Source organism: Lonchura striata, chromosome 3, assembly GCF_050655825.1.
Source record: "Lonchura striata isolate lonStrDom1 chromosome 3, ASM5065582v1, whole genome shotgun sequence".
Classification (NCBI taxonomy): Eukaryota; Metazoa; Chordata; class Aves; order Passeriformes; family Estrildidae; genus Lonchura; species Lonchura striata.
The window spans coordinates 97691242-97713726 of record NC_140705.1 but is presented as its reverse complement, the minus strand read 5'-3'; the positions used below and the strand labels follow the sequence as shown (position 1 = coordinate 97713726).

At 43.6% G+C, this 22485-nt stretch overlaps 1 long non-coding RNA gene across 1 annotated transcript; it reads right to left on the bottom strand.

The window, feature by feature from the left end:
• Positions 1–2578: 2578 nt before the first annotated feature.
• LOC146768027 (uncharacterized) lies at positions 2579–8765 on the bottom strand. Its single transcript, XR_014953980.1, has 3 exons — positions 8667–8765; positions 4462–4517; positions 2579–2695 (listed from the first exon to the last, which is right to left on the bottom strand). It is a non-coding gene; the product is annotated as an uncharacterized LOC146768027 (long non-coding RNA).
• Positions 8766–22485: the final 13720 nt, after the last annotated feature.

The window sequence follows — 22485 nt, the reverse complement described above, 5'->3', positions numbered from 1 at the left end:
TCAAGCTTTTTTGCTCTAAGTGATTGCGGGAAATGGGAATTCCTGAGTGAATTACGAAAAATGGATATATTTTACTATTTATTCTGCTTATCTTATCCTTGATTTTTTTTTTCATTTTCTCAAGCAATTATTTTTAAATTGCATTTGTATCTCCCCTATTTTTGTACCACAGAGGTCCAGTTTAGTTTGTCAAGCATTCATTGTATTTTTCACTACATGATACAGTAAAAGATGTCTAAAGGAGGTTAAAAGTTACTCAGTCAAATCAGAGCCACATGTAAGCATAGATTTTAATAAATGCAGTCAGAATAAATTTGGTTTTTAGTTGTGTTAAGGCAATCAGCTTTATCTGAGACACATTTCATAATATACTACACAAAAGAGTGCACGTGAAGCTTGATTTCTGGCTTCGGATTCGGTTTCAGCTAAGATTTCTGCTTTATTTACTATTGCAAAGTTGTAATGTTAAGAACTGTTTTCAGCAGTTAAGTCTAAATTACAGCAGGTATTGCTTGGAATTGAACGTCCTTCATTTTGTTGGCAGGAGAGGCCTACAATTAATATGTTTAAATATGAAGGGTTTCAGTTGAAGTCTCCTTTAGAGAATAAACTTGCCTTCAGAGAAATGGTTTGGGTTTGGGATTGTTTACTCAACTTGGATTAGAAAGCTCTTGGGCCACTAAGAACTGTTTATTTCAATTCTGCCAGTGATAATTGAGATACACTTGAGAGACTATTTCAGAAATATTTATGGGAAAACCATAGAACAGGACAAATGTGAAATCCAATCGGCATCACCACCACCAAAATGATCTGCTGCAAGTTTAGTCTGAAATTTGCCAAGATCTAATTAAACATCCCAATCCCACAATGTAAAGCTAAGAAAATAATTCTCGAGGCTTTCATTTTAATGAAAATCCCAGAATCATCAAGGTTGGAAGAGATCTTCAATGTCTCTTAGTCCAGCCATCACCCCAGCACCACCATAATCACCTGTAACCCCTAAAAAGTTGCAAAAACCTAAAGCTGCCAACATGAGGTTGAGAAACATTCTGATAAATGGCTTTCGCAGAGGCTACTGGGGTGGGTGGGGCAATAAGCTTCTGTTTCCTCTCCTGATTAGGCCTTTGCTAAGAAAACACCCATAAGACTCAGTAGTGTGGTGCGTTTTATAGTCTTAAACAACCCATGTATTCATATATATTTTTATATATATGTGTGTATATGTATATGTATATGTATATGTATATGTATATGTATATGTATATGTATATGTATATGTATGCTTTCTCTTTCTCCTGTCTAGTATCATATTGAAAATGTATCTACTTTTTGCAAGAGTAGAGGAAAATTCCTGGCTGGCAGCTGTGTTCCTGATATGAAGCCAAGCACTTACCTGCTGCAGCCAAGCTGGTGATGAAGAACACATGCACTGTGTCACATCACAAAACATAACTGGAAGGGAAGGCAGACTGAATTCTGCATGTGGACAAAACCTCTCCTCTCTGCTTCTCAAACACTGAAAAGCTGATGATCCACTTCTTAAAGGTGTTGTGAGGGTGCTCAGGCATTTTGGGCATTTCCATTAGTATATGTAATTTCCTTCCTATTTTTTCAGTGGTAGGATGCTTCTTATTTAAGAAGCAGGAGATTTGGGATTAACCTCTGAATGTTACCTAACTAAATCAACAAAAGTTTTGTTTGCACAGTCCTCAATAAGGCAGGGATTTCATCTCTGATCATAGAAAAAGTTTCTCATTATATATTCATTTATGATGTAGTGAATTGGAACTTGAACCCGCCTATAAAGGAGCAGCCTGCTAACAAACACTGCTGCTCTGGGCAAATTAAGTTGAACACTTGCATTCTGGGAAGTTGTGCAAAATGTTTATCTTAAGAAACAGCCTTAAAAAATACTCAAGGCTATCAACAGTGCTGGGCTCAGCAATAAGAAGAGGGACACAGATACATGCAAACTGACTCCAGTTCTCTAAACAGGAGAAGGAGAAAAAAAGCACAATTAAACTTTGATCACAACAGTGCATCAAATTTCCTTTCTGTATTGTATGTGAATTTATAAATACCACTCATTATTGACTGAGGGAAGTTGATGCAATTGTCCAAGAAATGGGTCTTGAGATAAGAGTTTTGGCTACTGTATCTTCTGCTGGGCTGCTTACCTTGCCATTTTTGCAGCATGGCTGTTCAATTACTCCAGCAGAAAGCCCTCGGGACAGTCAAGTTTCTGAAGGCTTATGGAAAACACAGACTACAGGATTTCCAAGCATTGGTAATACAGACCCATTTCTATGTAGCAAAGTTATGTCCTTGATAGAGTTGTAAACGTTGAAACAGAAAGTGGCTTTCATTCTAGAGAAAGAGAGAAAACTTCCAAGTTTAAATGGCTTATTCTGAATACAAAGTAAAGCCATGTTCATCCCCTGGGTACTCGCTGACTCACAAGCGGTTTTCCAGAAGTCTTCTGGCTTTTAAACCTGTATTCTTAGTCTTCAGAAAGAGGTTACAGAGCAGAGTGACTTCTGCAGGGATCTCCACAGGATGGGAGGGACAGAACTTACCTTTTCCTGGTTCCTGTGTGACAACCTGCCCTGCATGAAGGGAGAAACTTGGCCTCAATCCCCACTTCTGGCACATTAGCAATGTTACATCCCTAAACAGGAAGGCACTCTGGTACCTGAGGAAAAAGAAAGAAATTAAACAGGTGGCAAATGCAAAACAGACAGAGCCCAAAGGCTCTGAAGCGTCAACACAAACAAGTACACATATATATATGTGCATGTGTATGTAATACACATAAATATATATGTATATAGATAAAGAATGAAAACAACATTAACTTCCCAGCCTTATTTTTGCAACCAATGCATGATTTTTTTTATGCCCATGGCTGGCATTGTACACAACTCCCTGCAGTAAGATGAAACTAATATTTCTAATTGATTTATTTGCAAGACAGGCTGAAGAGGCTGTTGGTCTGGGGTGGACAGGCATCAGAGCCATGGGACACAGCCAGGCAGGGATCAGCAGTGAGACTGCTGAGTGGGCCAGTGGCAAACAAGACCCTTCATCAAGGCAGAGTATTGCACCCAACTCCAGTTTTCTAAATTGTGTTAAAAATCCACTGCAGTATGGGGGAATATTTAAGGAAAATAACTACGGTAAATTTGGACACATATTTGTAACAAATACGTATAACACTGGGATATGTAGAATAGATGATAATTCTTACCAGGGTACAGACACCAATGATATGATTTTATTTAACATGGCATTCATATTCTATCTCTTGTATTTGGTACTACAGCTGTCCTCCCACCTCTCATCTTACTTTAGAAAAAAAAATAAAATCTAATTACTCCAAACATGCAGGCCTAAAACAGAAGTGATAAATGAAGTAATCAGCTCAATGCATCTAGCAAACGATGAGCTCACATATTTTGCTTTAGGAGCTGGTATCACTGCATATCTACTCTCAATAAAATTGACTTTGATTAAACCTGCTCAACTAGTCTTGTTTATAAGTTTTTAAAACACAGTAATTTAAATATAAATTAAGTCTTTGAACTTAAATATCTATATTTCTAATAACATGTTAAGATATATATTAATATACTTAATGTATCCACAGCAGTTTTTGAAGATGCAGGGTTTAAACTGATTCAGATGTGATGTTTGCTTTTTAGAAGAGATTTCTAAAAACCACACTAGCATACATGCATCAAGTTCAGCATTTCCAAAAGTATTAATAATAAGTGTTAGAGAAGGGCTTCAATATATATGTGATCCTTGTTCATTGTTTAAGATTTAAAACCCTTGTTTCAAAAAATGTTCACATTGATTTAGTTTTGTTAGAAGCAATTTCAGTAAATTAATCAAGATGCTTCAGGGCAGAATTTGCATGTACAAGCCTACACCTCCCTCATCTCCACAAATCTCTCTTATGTTCCTTCATTTTACAATCTGTATGCTCTGGCCATGGCTTTGTATGTGCATTATAGCACAATGACAAATTTGTGTCCAGGTTCCCGGTGAAGCACTGAGCATCCAACAGCTGGAACAGAATTGCTGAAAGACGCTGTCAATGTGAAAACTTTCCATGAGCCAGTACCTGGAGACAGATAAGCAGCAAAGACAGGTACTTCGGAGTCTTCTCTTTTTCTCTCTCCCCTGTTTCTCTCCAGTGTTCCCATTTACCAGGCAGGACAAGCTCAGCCCAAAACATGAGTTAAGGCAAGCAGAGCCTAATGGCAGACCTCTCATTTAATTAAAGGACAAAGGATAGTTAGGATGATTCCTAACCTAAACTATACTAAACATCAAATTCATAATAAATTCTGGCACTAGGCAGACTGCCAGTTTTCAGACACTTCTATGCTTAATTTTAAATGCAGAGCCATCCCTGATGTTATTGCAATAGTTGTCTGTCCCCACCATGCATACCTCTGTAGTTTCTGAGTTTCACAAACCAGTCACAGGCCTTCTCAAGGGTCAGTGTTCTGGAAAAAAAAAAAAAAAAGTGGCTTGGATATTAAAAAAAAAAAAATATTTCTGTTAGGACCAATTCCCACACAATGTTTGTTTGTTCAGCACACAAAAGGAAACTGCACTTTGTTCTCCAAGAAAGCTGGCTGTGCTGCAGACAACATTACAGTGACTGAGAGTCCCAGTAGGGCAATTCAGATGGCTCACAGGGTATTTTTCCCAGCCTGTGCAGAGCTGACCAGTCCACCAGTCCCCAATAGCTTTGATGAGGTTTTTGAGGCCAAAATGAGACTGCTGTGCACATACTGCATCTGGTATTTTCACGAGCAGTAGGTGGCAGGATGCTGGTTTAAGGTTCAGTGTTGTTAAATACAGTGTTAAAAACAAAAAGCAACCCTGGGTACCGGATACTGAACTGCATGAAATACCCCTCTCAGGTAGGATGGTCACACTGCTGGAGTTAGCCCTTATTTTGCTAGCCAGAAGTGCACCTAAGTGATAACCTGACCTGAGCACACTCCCCTGCACAAAAACAAAGACACTTCCTGCTCCTAAGTACTTTGCATTTATGCCAACAGGCAATGGTGACTCACTCCCTTCAATTTTCAATTGTGCTTTCCCTTCAAAATGGCTCTGGCTGACTTGGTGTGGATGGATCCCTCCTGCTGCAACAGCCAGACCTGTGCTGGTGTCCAAGTCTACCTGCTGGAACGCCTGTGGATCTTAACTGTGCATAACATTGTGCTGCACTGGAGTAATTTACCCTTTTTCTCACTTGTTTCATGAAGAAAAATCCACTGTAGTGTGGCTCAGAGGTTATTGCTGTAAAGCACTGGTGTTACTTGTCTTACATGGCCCTGGTGAGGGCACATGGCAGGAGAGCCTTGTGGTGCAAAGGCAATTGGGCAAGCAGGGCTGAAAACCGCACTGCAATTGAAAAGACACCCGGCTCGCTTGGTTACTTCTCTGCTCTCTTCCTCTCTGCTACATACAATGACGTTTCTCAGAGCACATTTCCCCCAGTTACAACCTCTGCTGGCATTGCACCAGGCTTGGGTGAAGCTGTGCAAAGCCATTTCCTGGACTGCCTGAGTTCAGGCTCTGTGGAGGTGCAGCAGCCACCCCATCTTCACCTGCCACTTTGGTACTGAGACACTACGTGAGCTTTCACCTGACAGAGGGAGAAAAAGATACAATCCAGGCAGAATTATGGAGCAGCTCCTGATGGCAAAAAAAGCCAGAGCTGCTAAACAGAAATCAGGAGATCATCACTGCATCCTCAAGCTTTGTTTCAAAACTGGGGTTTTACGGCATTTTCAAGTTTGAAGGAGAGCTGGGAGGGAAGGGCATGTTCTGTGCATAAATCAGCATCATTTGGATTGAAAAACATTTTTCAGAAGCACCATAACATTCAGACCACTAAAGCCTGTTTGTAGACAGCTACTGATCCAGCATCTCTCACAGTTCCCCCTTTCCCCTGCAGCCCTCACTTCGAAAAGGTCTATTTCAAAAATGCACGAAAGCTGGGGAGGCTTCTCCCATTCCTTCAAAGGAAAACCTCAGGGAAAGTCCTTTCTGAATGTCCTTTCTTGCCTACATATTTACATTTCGGTGAAGGAACTGTGCAAGTCACCCAAACTGCAAACTTGGCTTGTGATGCTGCTGCTCTGCTGTTCACTTGAAACCCAGTTTTGCTTTCAAGTTCAAAATGAAATGTTTTTCTTTTCCTGCACACAGCAGCCAAATGCTCCTTGAGCCTTCTGAGGTGCAGCACGTTTCCTTTGCTGGGAGAGGGGAATTTCCTCTTTTCAAAGCATCAAATCCCTCTCCACACCACAGTCTATATCTGGTTACTGTAAACAGCCTCTCAGAAAACTGAAAAAAATGTGAAAGAGGACTTTTTTGGCCACTTTGTATGTATACAGTTGCTTTGCTCATTAATTGTACTAGTCTAACCCTTCCTTTCCTTGCAGGGGCGGGGATAAGAACTTAAATCACAACTTTTAAGACCAAAGGGAGCCCAGTTTCTCCTTTGCTTCATGCTCCCCAGGTGTCCATAAGTCAGCACCAAAGATTTCCACTGACTTCCCTTTGCAAAATGAGAGCTCTGCGAGTCTTTAGTGACTTATGCCTACTCATCCTCTCTCTTCTGCCTTCTTTTTATTAGCAGGGTAGAGCTGTTACACCTTTGCCATAGCTTTTCATGTGCAGGCAGACAAAGTCACAGCTCCCAAGGGGCAAGGGAGAAATGGAATCATACATTGGAGAGAAGTTGTATGTAACTCAATAGTTAAAACAAATCAGAGCTTACAGGCTTACAAACATGCAAGAAACTCTTTATAAATACATCAGAAATCTGTAACTGCACATTTATCTCACTATATAGGCTATATATTGCAAATAATCCACAATATATTACTGCTGTAGAATTCATAACTATACAGTTATGCAGAATTACATTATTTATAATATAAAACCCCCATGTGTTATATATATATGTGTGTGTTCAATATAAACATTTTATAAATTTTATAATACAAAATTTATATGGTTAAGATGGTTTATGAGCCTTCTCTGAAATTCCTGAAAGTCTACTTGAAATCTGCTCAGCCCTCCTAACATCTAGTTTATAGTTTCAGCACATTCAATGTGTAAGAAGTTTGTCTGTGTTTCCAGAAGCCATGTGTTTGAGCCTTATTGTTTTGTTTCTCAGACAGGAAAAGTACTGTATCCCTGGCATCCTGAACAGCTGCTCCAGGGAGGGCAATTCCAAGATACAGTCTTTAGCCATGCTGCCTGTCACAGCAATTTCTCCTAAGCTCCTGCAAATTACCCTGTTTGAGAACACGGCACAGTGCAAATGTGAAACAGAACATGAAAAGAACGGGGGTAAAAAACGAAAGGAAAAAAACGAGAAAGGAAAAAAGAAAGAAAAAATAAGAAAATATAAAGAAAGGGGGGAAAAGCACTTCAACCTTCTGATTTGAATCTATTTGGTTTCTTTCATTACTTGTTTGCATATTTCTTCACACCTTTCATTATCCCATTACAAAGCAGCCAAACTTGCTGAACATCTCTGCTAGCGGCACAGGAGCAGAGCTGAGCTTTGATGTTGTGCTCTGGATATGTATAGCTTCATGTGAGGAGCAAAACAAGCAAAACAAACCCTCAGCCATTCCTGCTCCCTAAGTTTGGGTGTGAGTGCTGGGCTGCATGGCATAGCAGGGGCACAGGGAGGGAAGAAGGAGAGCTGTGCCCTTCCCAGAGCAGCATTACTGCAGTGACACCACAACCATACAGACCAGTTTCCAACCTGAAGCATTGAGGGGCTTAGATTTGGGACCATTCCCACAAGTTAGAGATTTTTAATTTTTTTTTTTTTTCAAATGCAAGCTGTTACCTCTCAGTAGAAATAGCTTTTAGAGACATTGTCAAAGAAACCACAGACACCAAGATCATGATGAGCTGCCTCTGGGCTTCACCTTGTGTTCTCAAGGGGTGGTTTCCTGCAGGTCCATACAGATGGGAGGAGAAGGCAGAGAGGAGAAACTCTATAATGAATTAGACATCTTTTGCACAAAACACAGCTACTTTATTCACAGCTGTGGTACCCTTGCAGTCTAGTCTACACAGTCTAATCTAGGCTGCATTTGCTCTCTGGTACACAGAACAAAATAATTTTAAAATAGCAGGGGTAAAATTAACAAATACACAGATCAATTAGGAAGCATCTGGTTTTGGTAAGAGAATAAGACCTCCACCTAAATTGTTAAGAAACATGGGAGCATTATCCATATCCACCAGGCCATTGAGGCCATGAGCTATCCCATGCCTCACTGGAATTACTATAATTCCATGTTCCTTTGGAATACATATTTCAATTGCTGTAGTTCGTGTGTAATTGTCACTGGGCAGATCCCAACAGCCCCCTCACCTTTATGTGCCTACACTGAGGGCCTGCCTTGGTGACTTGGTGACATTGGCTGCTGCATGCTGGCAGCTTCTTTTAGGGATGAACTGCCCACGCAATATTCACATGGAAGGAAAAGGCACACACAAGTTATCCTGGTTTCTTCCCTCTCCTTCATTCAAAGTTGTACCTCTCAGCTGTCCCCTGCAGGACCAGGTTGTTACAGGGGTTTTGGCTCTGAGCTGGCACTCACTGGGTTTACAGGAGGATCCATCTTCCTGCTGCCACAGCCAGCTCTTCCTCTCCTGTGCTTTCTGAGGCCCCTTGGAAAAGCTTTCACAGAAACAGAAGACTTGTCCTGAAATCTGGACAGCCCCAGCAACTGTTGGGACCTAACAAAAAAAAAAAAAAAAAAAAAAAAAAAAAAAAAAAAAACCAGCAGCTTTGTTTCACTTGCTTGATAAATTATTTTTTCCAGGAAACAAAGTTATCTGGAATAGCTTAGGTGGCTGTTGCAACTCTCCCTTCTAAGAGCTTTCATTACTAAAGCTTGCAGGGGACATTTATCACTGGATAAAACCACACAATACAGTGACTGCAGAACCAGAACTGGGTGACTTCATGATGTGATTTCTGAACCTGCATCTATGGCTCTCTCCATATATGTATTTCTTTTATCTGTTCTTTGAGGAAGCCATCTGAAAGCCATCTCAAGTGCAACTTGAGGCAGACTGAAGTAAACCTATTTTTCCACATTCTACCTGAAAAAATAGGATTTATTTCTTGTGTACATCTAACAAGCTGATGACAGCACTGGTATGAGTTGAGAAATGTTGCCCTGTGCTGTTGCTATTAATATTAACTGAAGGATACCTCTCAGTATTAAAATGGCCACACAGTTTGCTCTTTTCAAATGCTCACCTGGGGATCAGAGATATTCTCCAAGTGCTTTTGTGTCCAACACCAACACTCTGCAACAGCCTCCAGTTGTCACAAAGCAGCAGGTTGGCCAAGGCTGTGCAAGTGAGTTCCTTCACTCTTGGATTTACTCCCCTCATTAAAAATCCATCTGAATCAGCAGTTCACATGTGTGTGCATGAAGCCAGCCTGTAACAATCAGGGCTGTGGGCAGGGTTTGCATCAGCAGCAGCCCTCTCTGATGGAGGACCACACAATACTGAGAGAGCGCAAAGTAAATTACACTTTTCTCAGCAGAGCCCATGTCCACAGCAACCTCACACACAAAACCAGAGAGAATAACACTCTCAGAGAATGAGAGACCATTTCAGACACTGCCTTGCATGTTGGAGCACGAAGTATGAACATGTGGTTTCAGGCTTGACAGACTGCAATTAGACCAGGGGAAAGTCAAGCAATCAGTGCAGGCTGCAACCTCTCACAATAGGTGTGTGTTAAACACATCGCAATTATCATGCTAATTATCTGTGAGGAAAACTGCTGTAATGCTCCAGCCCTCGGAAGGGGAGAAGGTACTTGCTAGATATAAGGTGTCTCACAGAATTCAACTTTTTTTCCTATTTGCAGTGGAAATGGAAGTCACTACTTCGTAGAGGTAGGACTGAACAAAAGGCTTGAATGTCTTCATTTTCCTCTGTTTTCCCCAGTCACTGGCAGATCACTGAGGGCTCATTGGCTGAGAATGGCAGCACTTCCTTGCAAAGCAGTTTGGACCTGGCTGCCACCCAGGCATGGCCTGGGGTGCACTCCCTACAGTGGTCTCCCAGTGCACCCCTGGGCTCGATTCCAAAGCCACAAGCCTGTGGGAGAATGTGTGTATGTGTGTGTGTGTGTGTGTGTGTGTGTGTGTGTCTGGGAGCCAGGGCTTGTGCTGTCTTCTCCAGCACACAGCTGTGACCTCGTCCTGGCCTGCTTTAGATGTTGTTCTTGGTCTTATGCCCCACTTAGCCAACTAAAACTGAGTCTGATTTATGAGGTGTTGGTCTTTAACAGGCTGCAAAAAAAAACACCAAGGCTGAGACACTTCTCATCCCTGCTCCTTCTCCCTTCCCACCCTTGTTTGTGGGAAATAACTTACAGTATAAAATCTTGCCCTGATGCTTCTTCCATGGTCTGTTCCTTCCCCACCTGTACTTGATGCTGCTTAGAGGTCTCCAAGAGCAAAGCCTGCATTTGCTGTGCCATAACACTGCTGTGTTATTTCCTATATTGTACTTCTGCAACATGGTTTAAATGACCTGGAATGCAGAAATATTTCTCTACCATTTTACAAGAGTAATTTCAGTCTGTGGTGATAAAACATGCCAGTTTTTATCTGAGATTTCAGCATTGTGAGGTTCACAGTTTGCTCATAGGCTAATGCACACGTGAAGATGCTGAGCAGCACAGAAAGGATTGGTCTTGTGCTTCTTGGATCCACCTTCAGCTTCCACATAGTGCCAAAAGCAGGAAAGGCTGCTTTGGATGACAAATTGGAGGAACTTACTGGGCACACTCTTTGATCAGGAAACAGCATCCAGCTCAGAACAGCATGCTTTGAACAAGTAGATGAATTTTTATCTGGAGAGAGTGCATGAAAACACCAACCTTGAGGACCCGGAGGGAGCAGATCTCAGCAGAAGCTGCGGGTGCTGCACAAATCAAAAGGTACAGCATAAACATACAAGAGCCTGCTCCTTTTGAAAGCCCAGGAGACTCCAAGGGAATCAGTTGTTGTGAACCTGATGCAACCCCCCCGGCACCATCGGTGCCCCCACAAGGAGATCCTGACATCGCTGTGACCTACATTGCTCTCCCAGCCGTGCTCCAGCTCCCAGCGCGTTCTGCAGCGTGAGCACGCAGCCCTCGCCTCCCGCAGCACCAACAGCCAACACAGCATCATTAGTGGCTCTGGCAGCCCACGGAGCAATAATTGCAGGCATTATGAGGCAGCCACAGCGATGACAGGCTCAGAGGACAGTGCCATAATCAAGGGAAGGTATAGATAAGAACAATAATAGCATACGGGATCTCAGAGGAGGATAACAAGAGAGTTATTGAAATGTGCTTCAAGGAATAGAAAGATCAACTCAGATAGGAGGGAATCAAACTGGCATTTCTTTTAATTCGAGTTCAATCTCAGCTAAAATCTATACATTCAGGGCTAGCTCCAATTCAGACTACCAACAGACACACACACACCTCACTGCTTCATGTATGGAATAGAGCTAGATCACTTCAGACCTCAGCTGCACTAGAAATATTTTAAAATGTGGATTTATATAAAGTTCTGGAAATATTCAGGAGTAAATTTTTTTTCTAGAAGGTTTTTGTGTTGCTAGGCAAAAATGCAGGAATCATTCTGATTAAACCTTAGACTCAGGGGACAAGAATGATGATTTAAATTTTGATTACTGAAATTTATATTTTGTAAGAGATTTTTAAAGCATTGACAGTATTCAGAAAATCAAAAGTCTTAACATACAGGAAGCTACACATGAAAAAGCAGTAACATCCCTTTAACATGACACCTGTGGCTTCATCAGCTGCACTTGTAGCACTTGTGCATATTTTGATTTTAGGGTGAGATAAGCTTAAAATCTAAACCCCAGAGCTTCCCAGGTTTTATTGTATCCCACTTACAGTGGGATACTTCTAGACAAACATGCAGCAGAGCAGTATCAGTTCTAGAAGAACCTGTCTTAGAAAAAAGGAACAGAGGCTAGTTTCTCTGATTTTCTGGGTGCAGGTACACCTCTAGTATGGTCATTTACTGCTTACTTTCCTCCGCTTCCCCAAAATAAACAGCACGCACGCCACTGTCACGTATTCAGATTCCTATAATTGGAATAACCAGGGCAGGAAGGTCAGACACAGGACCGAAGCACAGCTAAGCTGAGGTACAGCACCAGCTGTACCTCCGGCACTCCCCACCCATTTCTCCCCGTGGGCTGCCGGGCTGCGGGAGCCGAGAGCCTGTTCCCCAGCACACGGATTAGCGAGGAGGGCTTTTCTGCTGGAAAGCCGGAGGACGATGAGTGTGGAAGCCGCGGCCGCGGCTCCGAGAGGCTCCGAGAGCTCCGGGCAGGGCTCGCAGCGGGGCCCGGCAGGCAATGAGCTCTGGCCCCGGCACGCAATGAGCTCTGGCCCCGGCAGGCAGTGAGCTCTGGCCCCGGCAGGCAGTGAGCTCTGGCCCCGGCAGGCAGTGAGCTCTGGCCCCGGCACGCAATGAGCTCTGGCCCCGGCAGGCAGTGAGCTCTGGCCCCGGCAGGCAGTGAGCTCTGGCCCCGGCAGGCAGTGAGCTCTGGCCCCGGCAGGCAATGAGCTCTGGCCCCGGCAGGCAGTGAGCTCTGGCCCCGGCACGCAATGAGCTCTGGCCCCGGCACGCAATGAGCTCTGGCCCCGGCAGGCAATGAGCTCTGGCCCCGGCACGCAGTGAGCTCTGGCCCCGGCAGGCAGTGAGCTCTGGCCCCGGCACGCAGTGAGCTCTGGCCCCGGCACGCAATGAGCTCTGGCCCCGGCACGCAGTGAGCTCTGGCCCCGGCACGCCCGGCCCGCGGCGCGGCTCCCCGCTTGCTCCGGCCCTCGCTGGCCCCCAGGACAAGCTGCTGGCACCTGGGAGGTGCGGGGCAAGAGCCGGGGGCTTTGCTCGGGTTTTTGTTGGATTGTTTTGGCGCTGTGGCCGATGGCAGCGCCGGTCCCTGCGCCTCCGGTGGCTCCCGCTGCTTTCGCTCTGTCGCGCTCGCCCTGCAGCGAGCGGCTTTCCAAGCAGCAGCGCGTTTCAGTAATCTGTCGGGAATCGGCCTCCCAGATGGCAGGGCAAGAGTTTTTAAGAAGGAATATATTGGATTATTTAGGTCAGCGTTAAGCTGCTTTATGCCTTTTGTTCTTCTCTTTTCCTGAACAGATCCTGTTGTAGCGTTCCCGAAGTGTAACATACTGTATCACAGCATCGGTCCTGTTGAGTTGCCTAAATGAAAACCTCAGACACTGCTCAGACAAAAATTGCTCTCTATTAAAATAATCGGAGTTGTGCTGGATTTATGCTGTTGCACCTCTGAAACATAACATCAAAAACAATTTGGTTTGCAGAGCACAGTAGGCTTCATAAAGGTCCAGCAGTGCTTTGCTCTGTCATTTCTCTCGTTTCTTGCTATAGAGGATAAGTTATATGTACAAATGACTCTTGAAACCCCACAGAAAAAAGGTGAAGGCTATTGTTATGCAGTACAACAGTAGGCTCATCTAGTTAATTTTGTGTTTCACTATATAATTATAAAACATAGGTAGATATTTTCTATAGAGATCTGAAACACTGAACCCAAAGAGCATCTGTGTCTTGGTCTACTATGCGGAGTTAAATTTTTCAGATCATTGCTTTCCCCCACCCCCTTTCTTTTTGTAATTATATATATACACTACTATTATAATTACTTACTTTAAAAATATTTTTGATGCCATTTTAGATTAAATATGCAGCTTGAAACCAAACATATAATTTGGGTCTTCAAAGACAGCAGTACCAGACTACTGCTTTGAATTATACAATAAAATGAGCTACAATAATTTTTAAGTTTCTATTATAATTGTTTCTCATTTACCAGTAATTTTGCATATGAAGAGATCCTAACCAAACTGAATGCATCAAATGAATCTTTTTACATCACCTGGAGAGTAGTGAGTCCCTTCTGCTTTAAAAGCAGATGCTGTGCTCTTTCACATGACGTGTGAGATTCAATTGACTCTGTAGCTTTTCTGGTGGGGAGCCTTGGGGGTGAATAAAGCAGAGTTTTTCTTGTTCAGTTCAAATCACTGAATATTTGTCTCTGAAGTAACTTCTTTCAGCATTTAAAACAAGGTCTGTCCCTAGTGGTGAAGGACAACTCCCTAAGCTTGCACTGTGTTTGATGGGTTTTCACAGCAATCTTAATTCAAGTGTGATTTTTCATGACATCCGTTCTCTCTTCCGCACATCTGCGTCAGCGACTCAAGATGACCTCAGAGGGGCTGCACACATCTGGATGAGTGCCAGGGAAACACTCACACAGCTGGAGACGTGCTCAGGGCCCTTCAGTCCCTCCTCTTGCTTGCATTGCTCTTGTCCTGGGACATATTCCTTCCTTGGACAGTATCCCAGTGAGGAACATTGAAATTAAGCAGCCTGACTAGGGAAACACATCTGCCATTTTTCATTTGTGACAGACATCAAGGAAAAGTGACTTTGGCTGGGCTGAGCTGGTCCAGGACTGACACTGATTCAAGGAAAGCAAATCCTTAAAGTAAATAAGAATCAGTGGGTTTTATTCCATGATATTGAAAGCAAAGAATCAAACTTGTAAAGTGGATTGCAGGGAATTTCCAGCTGGAACAAACCCAGGTCTCATCTAACCTTCCTCTCAAAACAAGGTCAGCTGTAAGGTCAGGCCTGCTCCCTCAGAGCTTTAGCTGTCCTTGATATAACATTTTAAATAGGTCAGCAGAACATTCCTTAGTGCCTGTGCTAACACCCAGCAGTCCCACCCTGCATCATATCACTGCAAACGCTGCAGCTGGTAACCTTGCCAGCAGATGCCACTGCAGGAAATTTGTTATGAAACACAAAACAGTCAAGATTAGGACTTTTTGTTACTTGGTACATCGTGGTACCTACCCAGCAGCTTTCCAGAATTGCTTACATCAAAAGCTGGTGATTGGAAAAAAACACCTGTATCACTGTCTTCCCATCTTGAGGAACTGAGTTCTTTTGGGGTTGGTGTAGAAAACACAGCATGGCAAAGAGTGAAGGTGCATCAGAAAGACTGGACATGACAGATGCTGGTCACTGCATTTAAGCCTCTCTGGCAGATGCAAGGTGGATGATGAGGGACACAACAGAAACCTTGAGGAACAGCCACACTTGGAGCATCCTGCCTACAGTTTGTGCTGCCCGAATCCTCAGAGACCTGCTGGTGCCCAGGCAGCCTGAAGTGTCACAGAACCATGGAATAAGCTGAGTTGGAAGGCATCCATCAGGATCACTGAGTCCAGCTCCTGGTCCTGCTCAGGACATCCCAAGTATCCCACCCTGTCTCTCAGCTCCTTCCATAAGGAAGAGACTAGGAAAGGGTTTGGGTTTTTTGTGAGATTCTTTCTGAAGTTTCACTGTGAATTGTTTGTTCTTGATACAAGAAACCTGGCCAGGCACACACATGGAAATCCAGCGATCAGCAGGCACCAGCAGCCACCTCTGGGGAAGATCAGGTTCCACCTGTGCTGCAGCATTTTCCTGCTGAAGCTCTGTCTCTGGCCATGCTGACACTGCTCAGAGCAGGAAAGAGCAGCACTGATTCTGCCAGTAAACTGTCTAAACAATGCACATCTGTCCCTGAAGAGGTTATGGGAGAGTGGTGGAAGAACCCATCTGCTTTTCTTGGCCTACATTCGCTGGAGACAGACACTCAGTGACAGGAGCAGTCCAGCTGCTGGAACACTCTTGCCTTGCTGCCAGCTCAGCAGCCTGAGAAGCCTTGATAAGGCTCAAAACATCGTGTGGAGCTTGGCAGTGGTGGCCTGTGACTTATCCAGGCAGCAGCTGACTCCAGCAGCCAGGCAGGAATCACCACACCCCAGCCTCCCCCAGCTGCAGCAGCACCTTGGCTTTGTTTTTAAATGAAACTCGTGGGTGCAGAGGCGGTGGGGGAGATCAGGTGTGGTGGGTCATGTGCTGTAACAAAGACTGGTTGATGTGGAGGTGGACCTGCAAATTGCAGAGCAATGATTGAGGGATCACTGCTGCTGAGGAGAGAGGTGGTGAGTACAGGAAGGTGAGAAAACCCACCTTAAAGAGGGGAATAGGAACAAGACAGACCCTTAAACAACAAGGTGTCCACACAGTTCCTGGACATCCTCTGAACTGAGGGAGTCTACCAGCTTCTGAAAGCTGTGGAGAGGGACACAGGAGAGAGGCACTCACCTCCCAGCAGAAGATTCTACCCCAGGCTCCTGGATTTTTCAGAAGGGAATTTCTCTGCAGGTGCATCCACAGGAGTCCACTCTGTGTGTAATGAGCCTCTTTTCCTTCATAATCTCACTGATCTCAAGTTAAATGATTAAAAACTCCTTACAACAGCACCCAGACCACCCACTGCCAGCACAGCAGTCAGGGAACTGGAACAAATCCCTTGACATAAAAAAGAGCCCAAAGGCCTTCTTGAGCAAATAAGGTCCCTTATTGTCAAGCCACAGCCTGAGAGGGATGAAGCCTTCATCATCTGGAGATGCTGCTTTGTTTAGGCTGGGCAGTTTAGAGTTGGAGACCTAACCAGCATGGAAAAGCTGAGATGGTGCCAGTCCCTCCTGGAGCCGTAGGTTTCCTTTAGGGCTGCCAGCACAATCCTTGGCATCTACAGCTTGTGACTTTTCCTGTTCCCAAGATGCTTTCTTCCAGTCACAGGAAAAGAGGATGTCCCCTCTCCCTCAGCACCACTCCCGAGTTACTCCTCCATCTCTCCATGGTCAGATCAGACTTTTAGGCAGATGAAGATGGCATCTGTCCTGCAGCAAGGTGCAACCTCCCAGTACATCCCCCTGCATAGCAGCACCAACATTCACCTAACAAATAATATTTCCTGTCAGCAACAACTCTCACTTTACCAACTCCCCAAAGCATTTTGCCCTTGCAGCCTCCAACTCCGCTGGCCATGGGATGGTACCACCTGTACATCTCTATTCTGAACACATGGGCAGGGTGAGGAGCTCACAAGACAATTTTCTGCTAACTTGGATTAACTGTGTGTTTGTGGCACACAAAGATGTTGCCTTGTGGCAGGAAATAACTCAAACCACAGAAACATTTCCTTTTCTTTCTTTTTCTCTTGAAATTTTAGCAGCAGGTTTTGGGGTCAGCCCCTCAGAAATGTAGAAGTATCACTCTCGGGTTTGTGCTAGAAGATAAAATGCATAGTTTTTTACTGGGTGATTATTAGTGGGTCCAGACCCACTCAGTCACTGGAGTAAAACAAACAAAAAAAAACCCCCCAGAGGAATAATTTAATAAAATCCCTTAGAAGAATGAATGCATTTGAACAAAGCCATCACTAAAGTGCACCAACTGTGTATTTGGCAGAACTGAAGCAGCAAATGCAGCTTTTACTTTTTTCCCCCAACAACTATTGGTGTTTGATGGTGCCCTACCATCATACTTTTAACAGTCCTTTTGAAACATGACACAGTATCTGTGCATGCTCAATATAAATTCTGGTCCATGGGCAAAGCAGACTAAACACACTGAGAACATCTGGCTGCCCACAGACACCGAGTTCTCTCATCTGTGTCTTTTTTTTTTTCTGCACTTGAAATTGTGAAAATTGTGGGCTTAGGTAAAAGTTCAGATTTATGGAGGAAAAGACTATCAAGAATTAAATTGCTTTGCTAGACTAAGAAAATAACAGATGCTGATGCAAGGAGTGGAAACACCACAAGTTTCTTATGATATTCCCTATGTAGTTTGCTGGGAATATTTAACCTGAGTATGGAAAATTCCTTTTAAATTGTAGTCCTCACACAAGCAAAGCTTTGGTTTTGAATGAGAACGAAAGAATCAGATCCTCTAATCAAAATCTCTCTATTGCCACAATCTACTTTGTGTTCTTGCAGGGGCTTTCTTTGGACAAATGTAACAGAAATGTGAGTATGGATGGGTCATGCAGGGAATCTCCACTCATTTCCACTCTTTTCTATGAAAAGCACACCACAAGACAGAGAGGCTGTGAAGCTCCAGTGACATTAATAATTTCTTGTAAGAAAAGAAAAATATATGATATTTTCCTTATTCCTCTCTTGGTCCAACACTGTCAGTGATCCTTTTGTCTCTGTATCCCACACAGACTGCCATGTCATCAATCCCATTATATCCTGAGACCTTGGAAAGATCTTTGATCAGTTTTTCATTTTAAACAGAATCTTGTGTATTTGGGAACAGAGATCATGCACAGAACATTTTCTCCTAATGGGCCCACTGTATTCTTCCCCTAGTGGGATGAGGAGGAGAATCAGGAAAAAAAATGTAATAAACCCCAAATTCACGGGCTGATATAAGAACAGTATAATAATTGATAGTACTACTACTGCTAATGGAGAGAGTAATAAACCCCAAGAGAAACAAGGGAGGCAAAACACAGCTCAGGCTCTGCCAGGAGCTGAAAAAAACCTTCTCAACAGGCAAGTGAGAGGATGATGAGGGAGAAGATTTAGGAAGCCTGAAGGAAAAGCATGTATCTATATCCATGTGCTTACCTTTAATGATGAATTTAAGATTTAAAAGACCATGAACAGCCTGAGCAGTCACCCCCTGCCTCTTCTGAAGCTGTTTCAAGACTAAAATCACCCTGGAGATTGTTCTCCAGATTTGGAAGGAAACAGTCCCATTAACAGTTCAGTGATGCTTCAGTTGCTCCAAAGGGTATTTTCAAGAGGAAGAACTGAAATTAACTGGAACATGAAACCTATATGAAGTTCACAAAATACAAAAAGACTGTTTCTAAGTCATAGTTTGCAATAAAGAATCTCAGTCTGGCTGTGATGCATCTGTGCAGCACTTGAGTGAAGGTTTCCTCTGGGAGCATTAGCCTTGGCAAACAACATGAAAAATCCCCTCTGAGAAAACCTTGCAATGGGAGCATTTTTATTTTCATTCCCTTGAAAGCAAACCTGTAGCCTTTACAAAAAATTCTAGTGAGGATCTTCTCTCTAAAAAGGATTCTCCCTTACCTGTTGCAAATTCAGTGCTAGTGAAACTCAGTAGCAGAGCTCAAAAATCCCTCAAGGCCTGCAATGGCTGCATCCCCCTGCAATGCCAGCTCCAAACTGCCCCAGCTGGAGATGCCATCCAGCTCCTTGCTCAAAAAGGAACCCTGACTTGTCAGTAATTCCTATTTATTTATCCAGTATCTCTTCCTCAGCTATTCAGCAGATTACCAGGAAAAATAAAAAGGTGCCATTTCCTGCAATTCATGTTCTATTTTATTTGCTTAAAATATTTTTCACAGATGCATAAAAAATGCTGGGCAGTATTTACTAGGTAGTAGTAACAACAAGACAATTATGTCTGATGGCTGGGAACATTTCAGACTAAAAAAGCCCAAACTAGTATTGACTTCAGAGAAGCTGAGCATACTCAGGGCTTGAACATGTGCAGTTTTTCTTTCTGATAGCCGAGAGTTACACAGGGAAATCTTCATAATTTGGGTCCAGCAAACAAAAGCACAAACCATTTCGCCTTTAGAGTAACATAGAAAGTAAATTTGGTCTTTTTATTGACTTATTTGCTCTAAAGGTTGCAGGCTGACACCGAGGAAGAGCAATGACTTCATGGCCATGAAGCTGTCCTTCAGCAGATACATAAAATGTAATCATTGCACAATGAAAAAGCCCAGATTTCCTGGTGGTGCTCAGGGCTTCAGGGCCAGGCTGTGCTGGATCCTGCAGTGCTCAGCCCCAAGCTATGCCCCTGCCAGGCTCTGCCTCCAGACCTGAACTCATCTCCTTTATGCTAGTCTAATATGTAAAAAGCATTACCATGGTTATGTAGTTCACCTCTAATGAAAAAAGAAAGGCATAAAAGTGAAAAGAAATGCAGCAAGAAATTGCAGTAATTTTGAAGTTCTCATTCCTTCTCTTATTCTCCTCTGGTTTTCCTCACACACAATGCTTGGAAGCACACAAAACCCAGATGTCCAAATCAACATTAATTGTTTTGACCATGCTAAGTGGGCCACCATCTTTGAAGCATTTTGCATCTCTGTTCCTTCATTTTCAATGAAGGAATTTGCATTTTTGGCTGTCAGAGCCCCTCTCTTCTGGAGTCCTCTCATTTGCCTACCACTGCTGTGGATTTGCGACTTCTCTACCTATTTACCCTGAGGGTGCAGTACCCCAATCCATCCCTAAGCTAACCAATAAATTGCAGAACTGCCATGTTTTCAGCTTGCAAGTTATTTTTTAGAAGTCCTCAAAGACTGCTTTTATTTTTTTTTTTTTAAGTAATTAAGAGTAGTAGAAAGCTGTCACTGGTGTGCAGTATGCTCCCCTTCCTTGTAGTTTGAAAACTGTGTGGGCTTGCGAGGATCTGGTGGAAGTTTGCCACTACAGCTTCACAAAAGCTCTCCTGACTCCAGAGTACCTGAGAAGAGCATTTAAATCTCTGAAAGATTTTATTTCCCCCCATGGAACGGAACAACCCAAGCAAATCTTAAGGCCTCACTCAGCAACGCTGCCTCCAAAAAGGTCTCAAAATGTCTCAAGCACACACTGAGCTGCCAGGTGAGGGAGATACCCCAATCTCTAGCTTTGTTGAGTATCACTTCCTCAACAAAGCAGTAACAGGCTTTAGGGCGAAGACAAACGAAAAAAGGCGACTAGCAGTGGATTTCCTTTCTGTGCTGGACTAAGGCCTCCTGATCATCAGACAAAATCTGAACCTGTGCATCCACGGCTGACTGCACTCTCCCTCTGGGGACACAGCATTCATTAGGCACTGCCCCTCCCATGTCCCTGAACTTCCAGTGACCAACAGGACTAAGCTCCTCGGCCTCCCATTGTTCCTGGGCACGGTGGTCACCTCCTCCTCACTTCATTAAGTCACAGAACAGCCAATCTCAGTTTTCTGCGTGCCTCACTCCTACTTAGGTCACTTTTGGAAGGAGTAACAAATAGACTGGTTCTGTGACTGAGACATTCACCTCCATAATAAGAATGAAAGTAAGAATACGCTATAAAAAGGTTCTCACCTCTGAGAATCCAAACACTGGCTGCATTTCTGTCTTCACTCACTCTGAACACAGGTAAGGATTTTTCACTTACCCCATAAACTCCTTGATGAACCAACTCCATCAGCACTGGACTCTTTGGCCCCCTCTCAGCTTAACTTAACATTGCAGTGGGAACCTGTGGAACCGAGAGCCAAGCAGAGTTCTTCTGTCATTAGTGGAGCAAAGATTACTGAGCTTGTTTTTGATGCTCACCTTTGAAGCTGAATAGTCTGGCACTGGCAGAAAGAAAATTTTCAGCCTAAAAGCCATGGAAAATTCTGTTTCTCAACTTCTCCAAGCACAAGGCTTCCTGGCATTGACAGACATCCCTAGATCCAGTCAGGAGGCATTTATGAATGTGTCTGCACCCCCCTTTTCCTCAGGGAGGCTTTTGGGGCTGGTTCTGCAGCATCACAGGGCTTACTGAGCTATGTGGGGTCTAACGGGCTTCACAATAACAGGACTGGGGAAAAAAAAGGTCAAGTAGCAAAAAATTTACCTTCAACATAAAGGTAATTTTTTTCTTTACTTCCCAGCCCTACTGATGGGCAAGCAGCCTTCAGACTACCCAGAAAGCCACCCCTCCTGACTATATCAATTTGTGGATTCCATCAGCATCCAGAGTAGGTTTAAAAGCTGTTGGTATTTTCAAGCCTCCTGCAGCCCTGTTCATTCCAGCAGCATCCTTCCCTGCAGGCAGCCTAAACACGTCCAGAATCCCCTACACTTTCTCTTCCTGTACCCACTTCCTCACTACTTTTTTCTTTTCCTCTGCCTGTGTCAGCAGGACAATTCCCAGAGACTCTGCAAGGAAAAGCAGTTCAGCACACTTAGAGCACATTAGCACAGACAACTTTATTGCTGAGTTGATGTTGTTCAGGGAATAGCTGGGGACTTAAGTGGTTCCAGCTGGTTGGTGATAAAAAGTTACATTACAGATGGTAAACATCAGATGATGATGGGAGATCCCTTCCAACTCTACTGTGCTTGAGCAGCTGAGGGAGAGACCTGCAGTCACAAAGAGAAGTGAAAATGTCACGCAGGTGACAGCTCTAAAACAGGCTGAGAAGGGAGGAAAAGGTGGTGCCCACCACTGAGTAACAATAATGGCAAAATTATGCATCTCAGAGAAGATGTCAGCTTGCAGCTGCCACAGCCAGAGCAGCAGCACAGCCCAGCTGCAGCAGCTGCTCCACATCTTCTGCATGGAACAGTTTATCAGTAGGATATGAGAATAATACTCACTAAGATCCAGGACACCGAGCTCTACAACTTAAAATGTTAGAAAACAGAGTTATATAATGACACAGTTCAACTGGGATCCAGTTA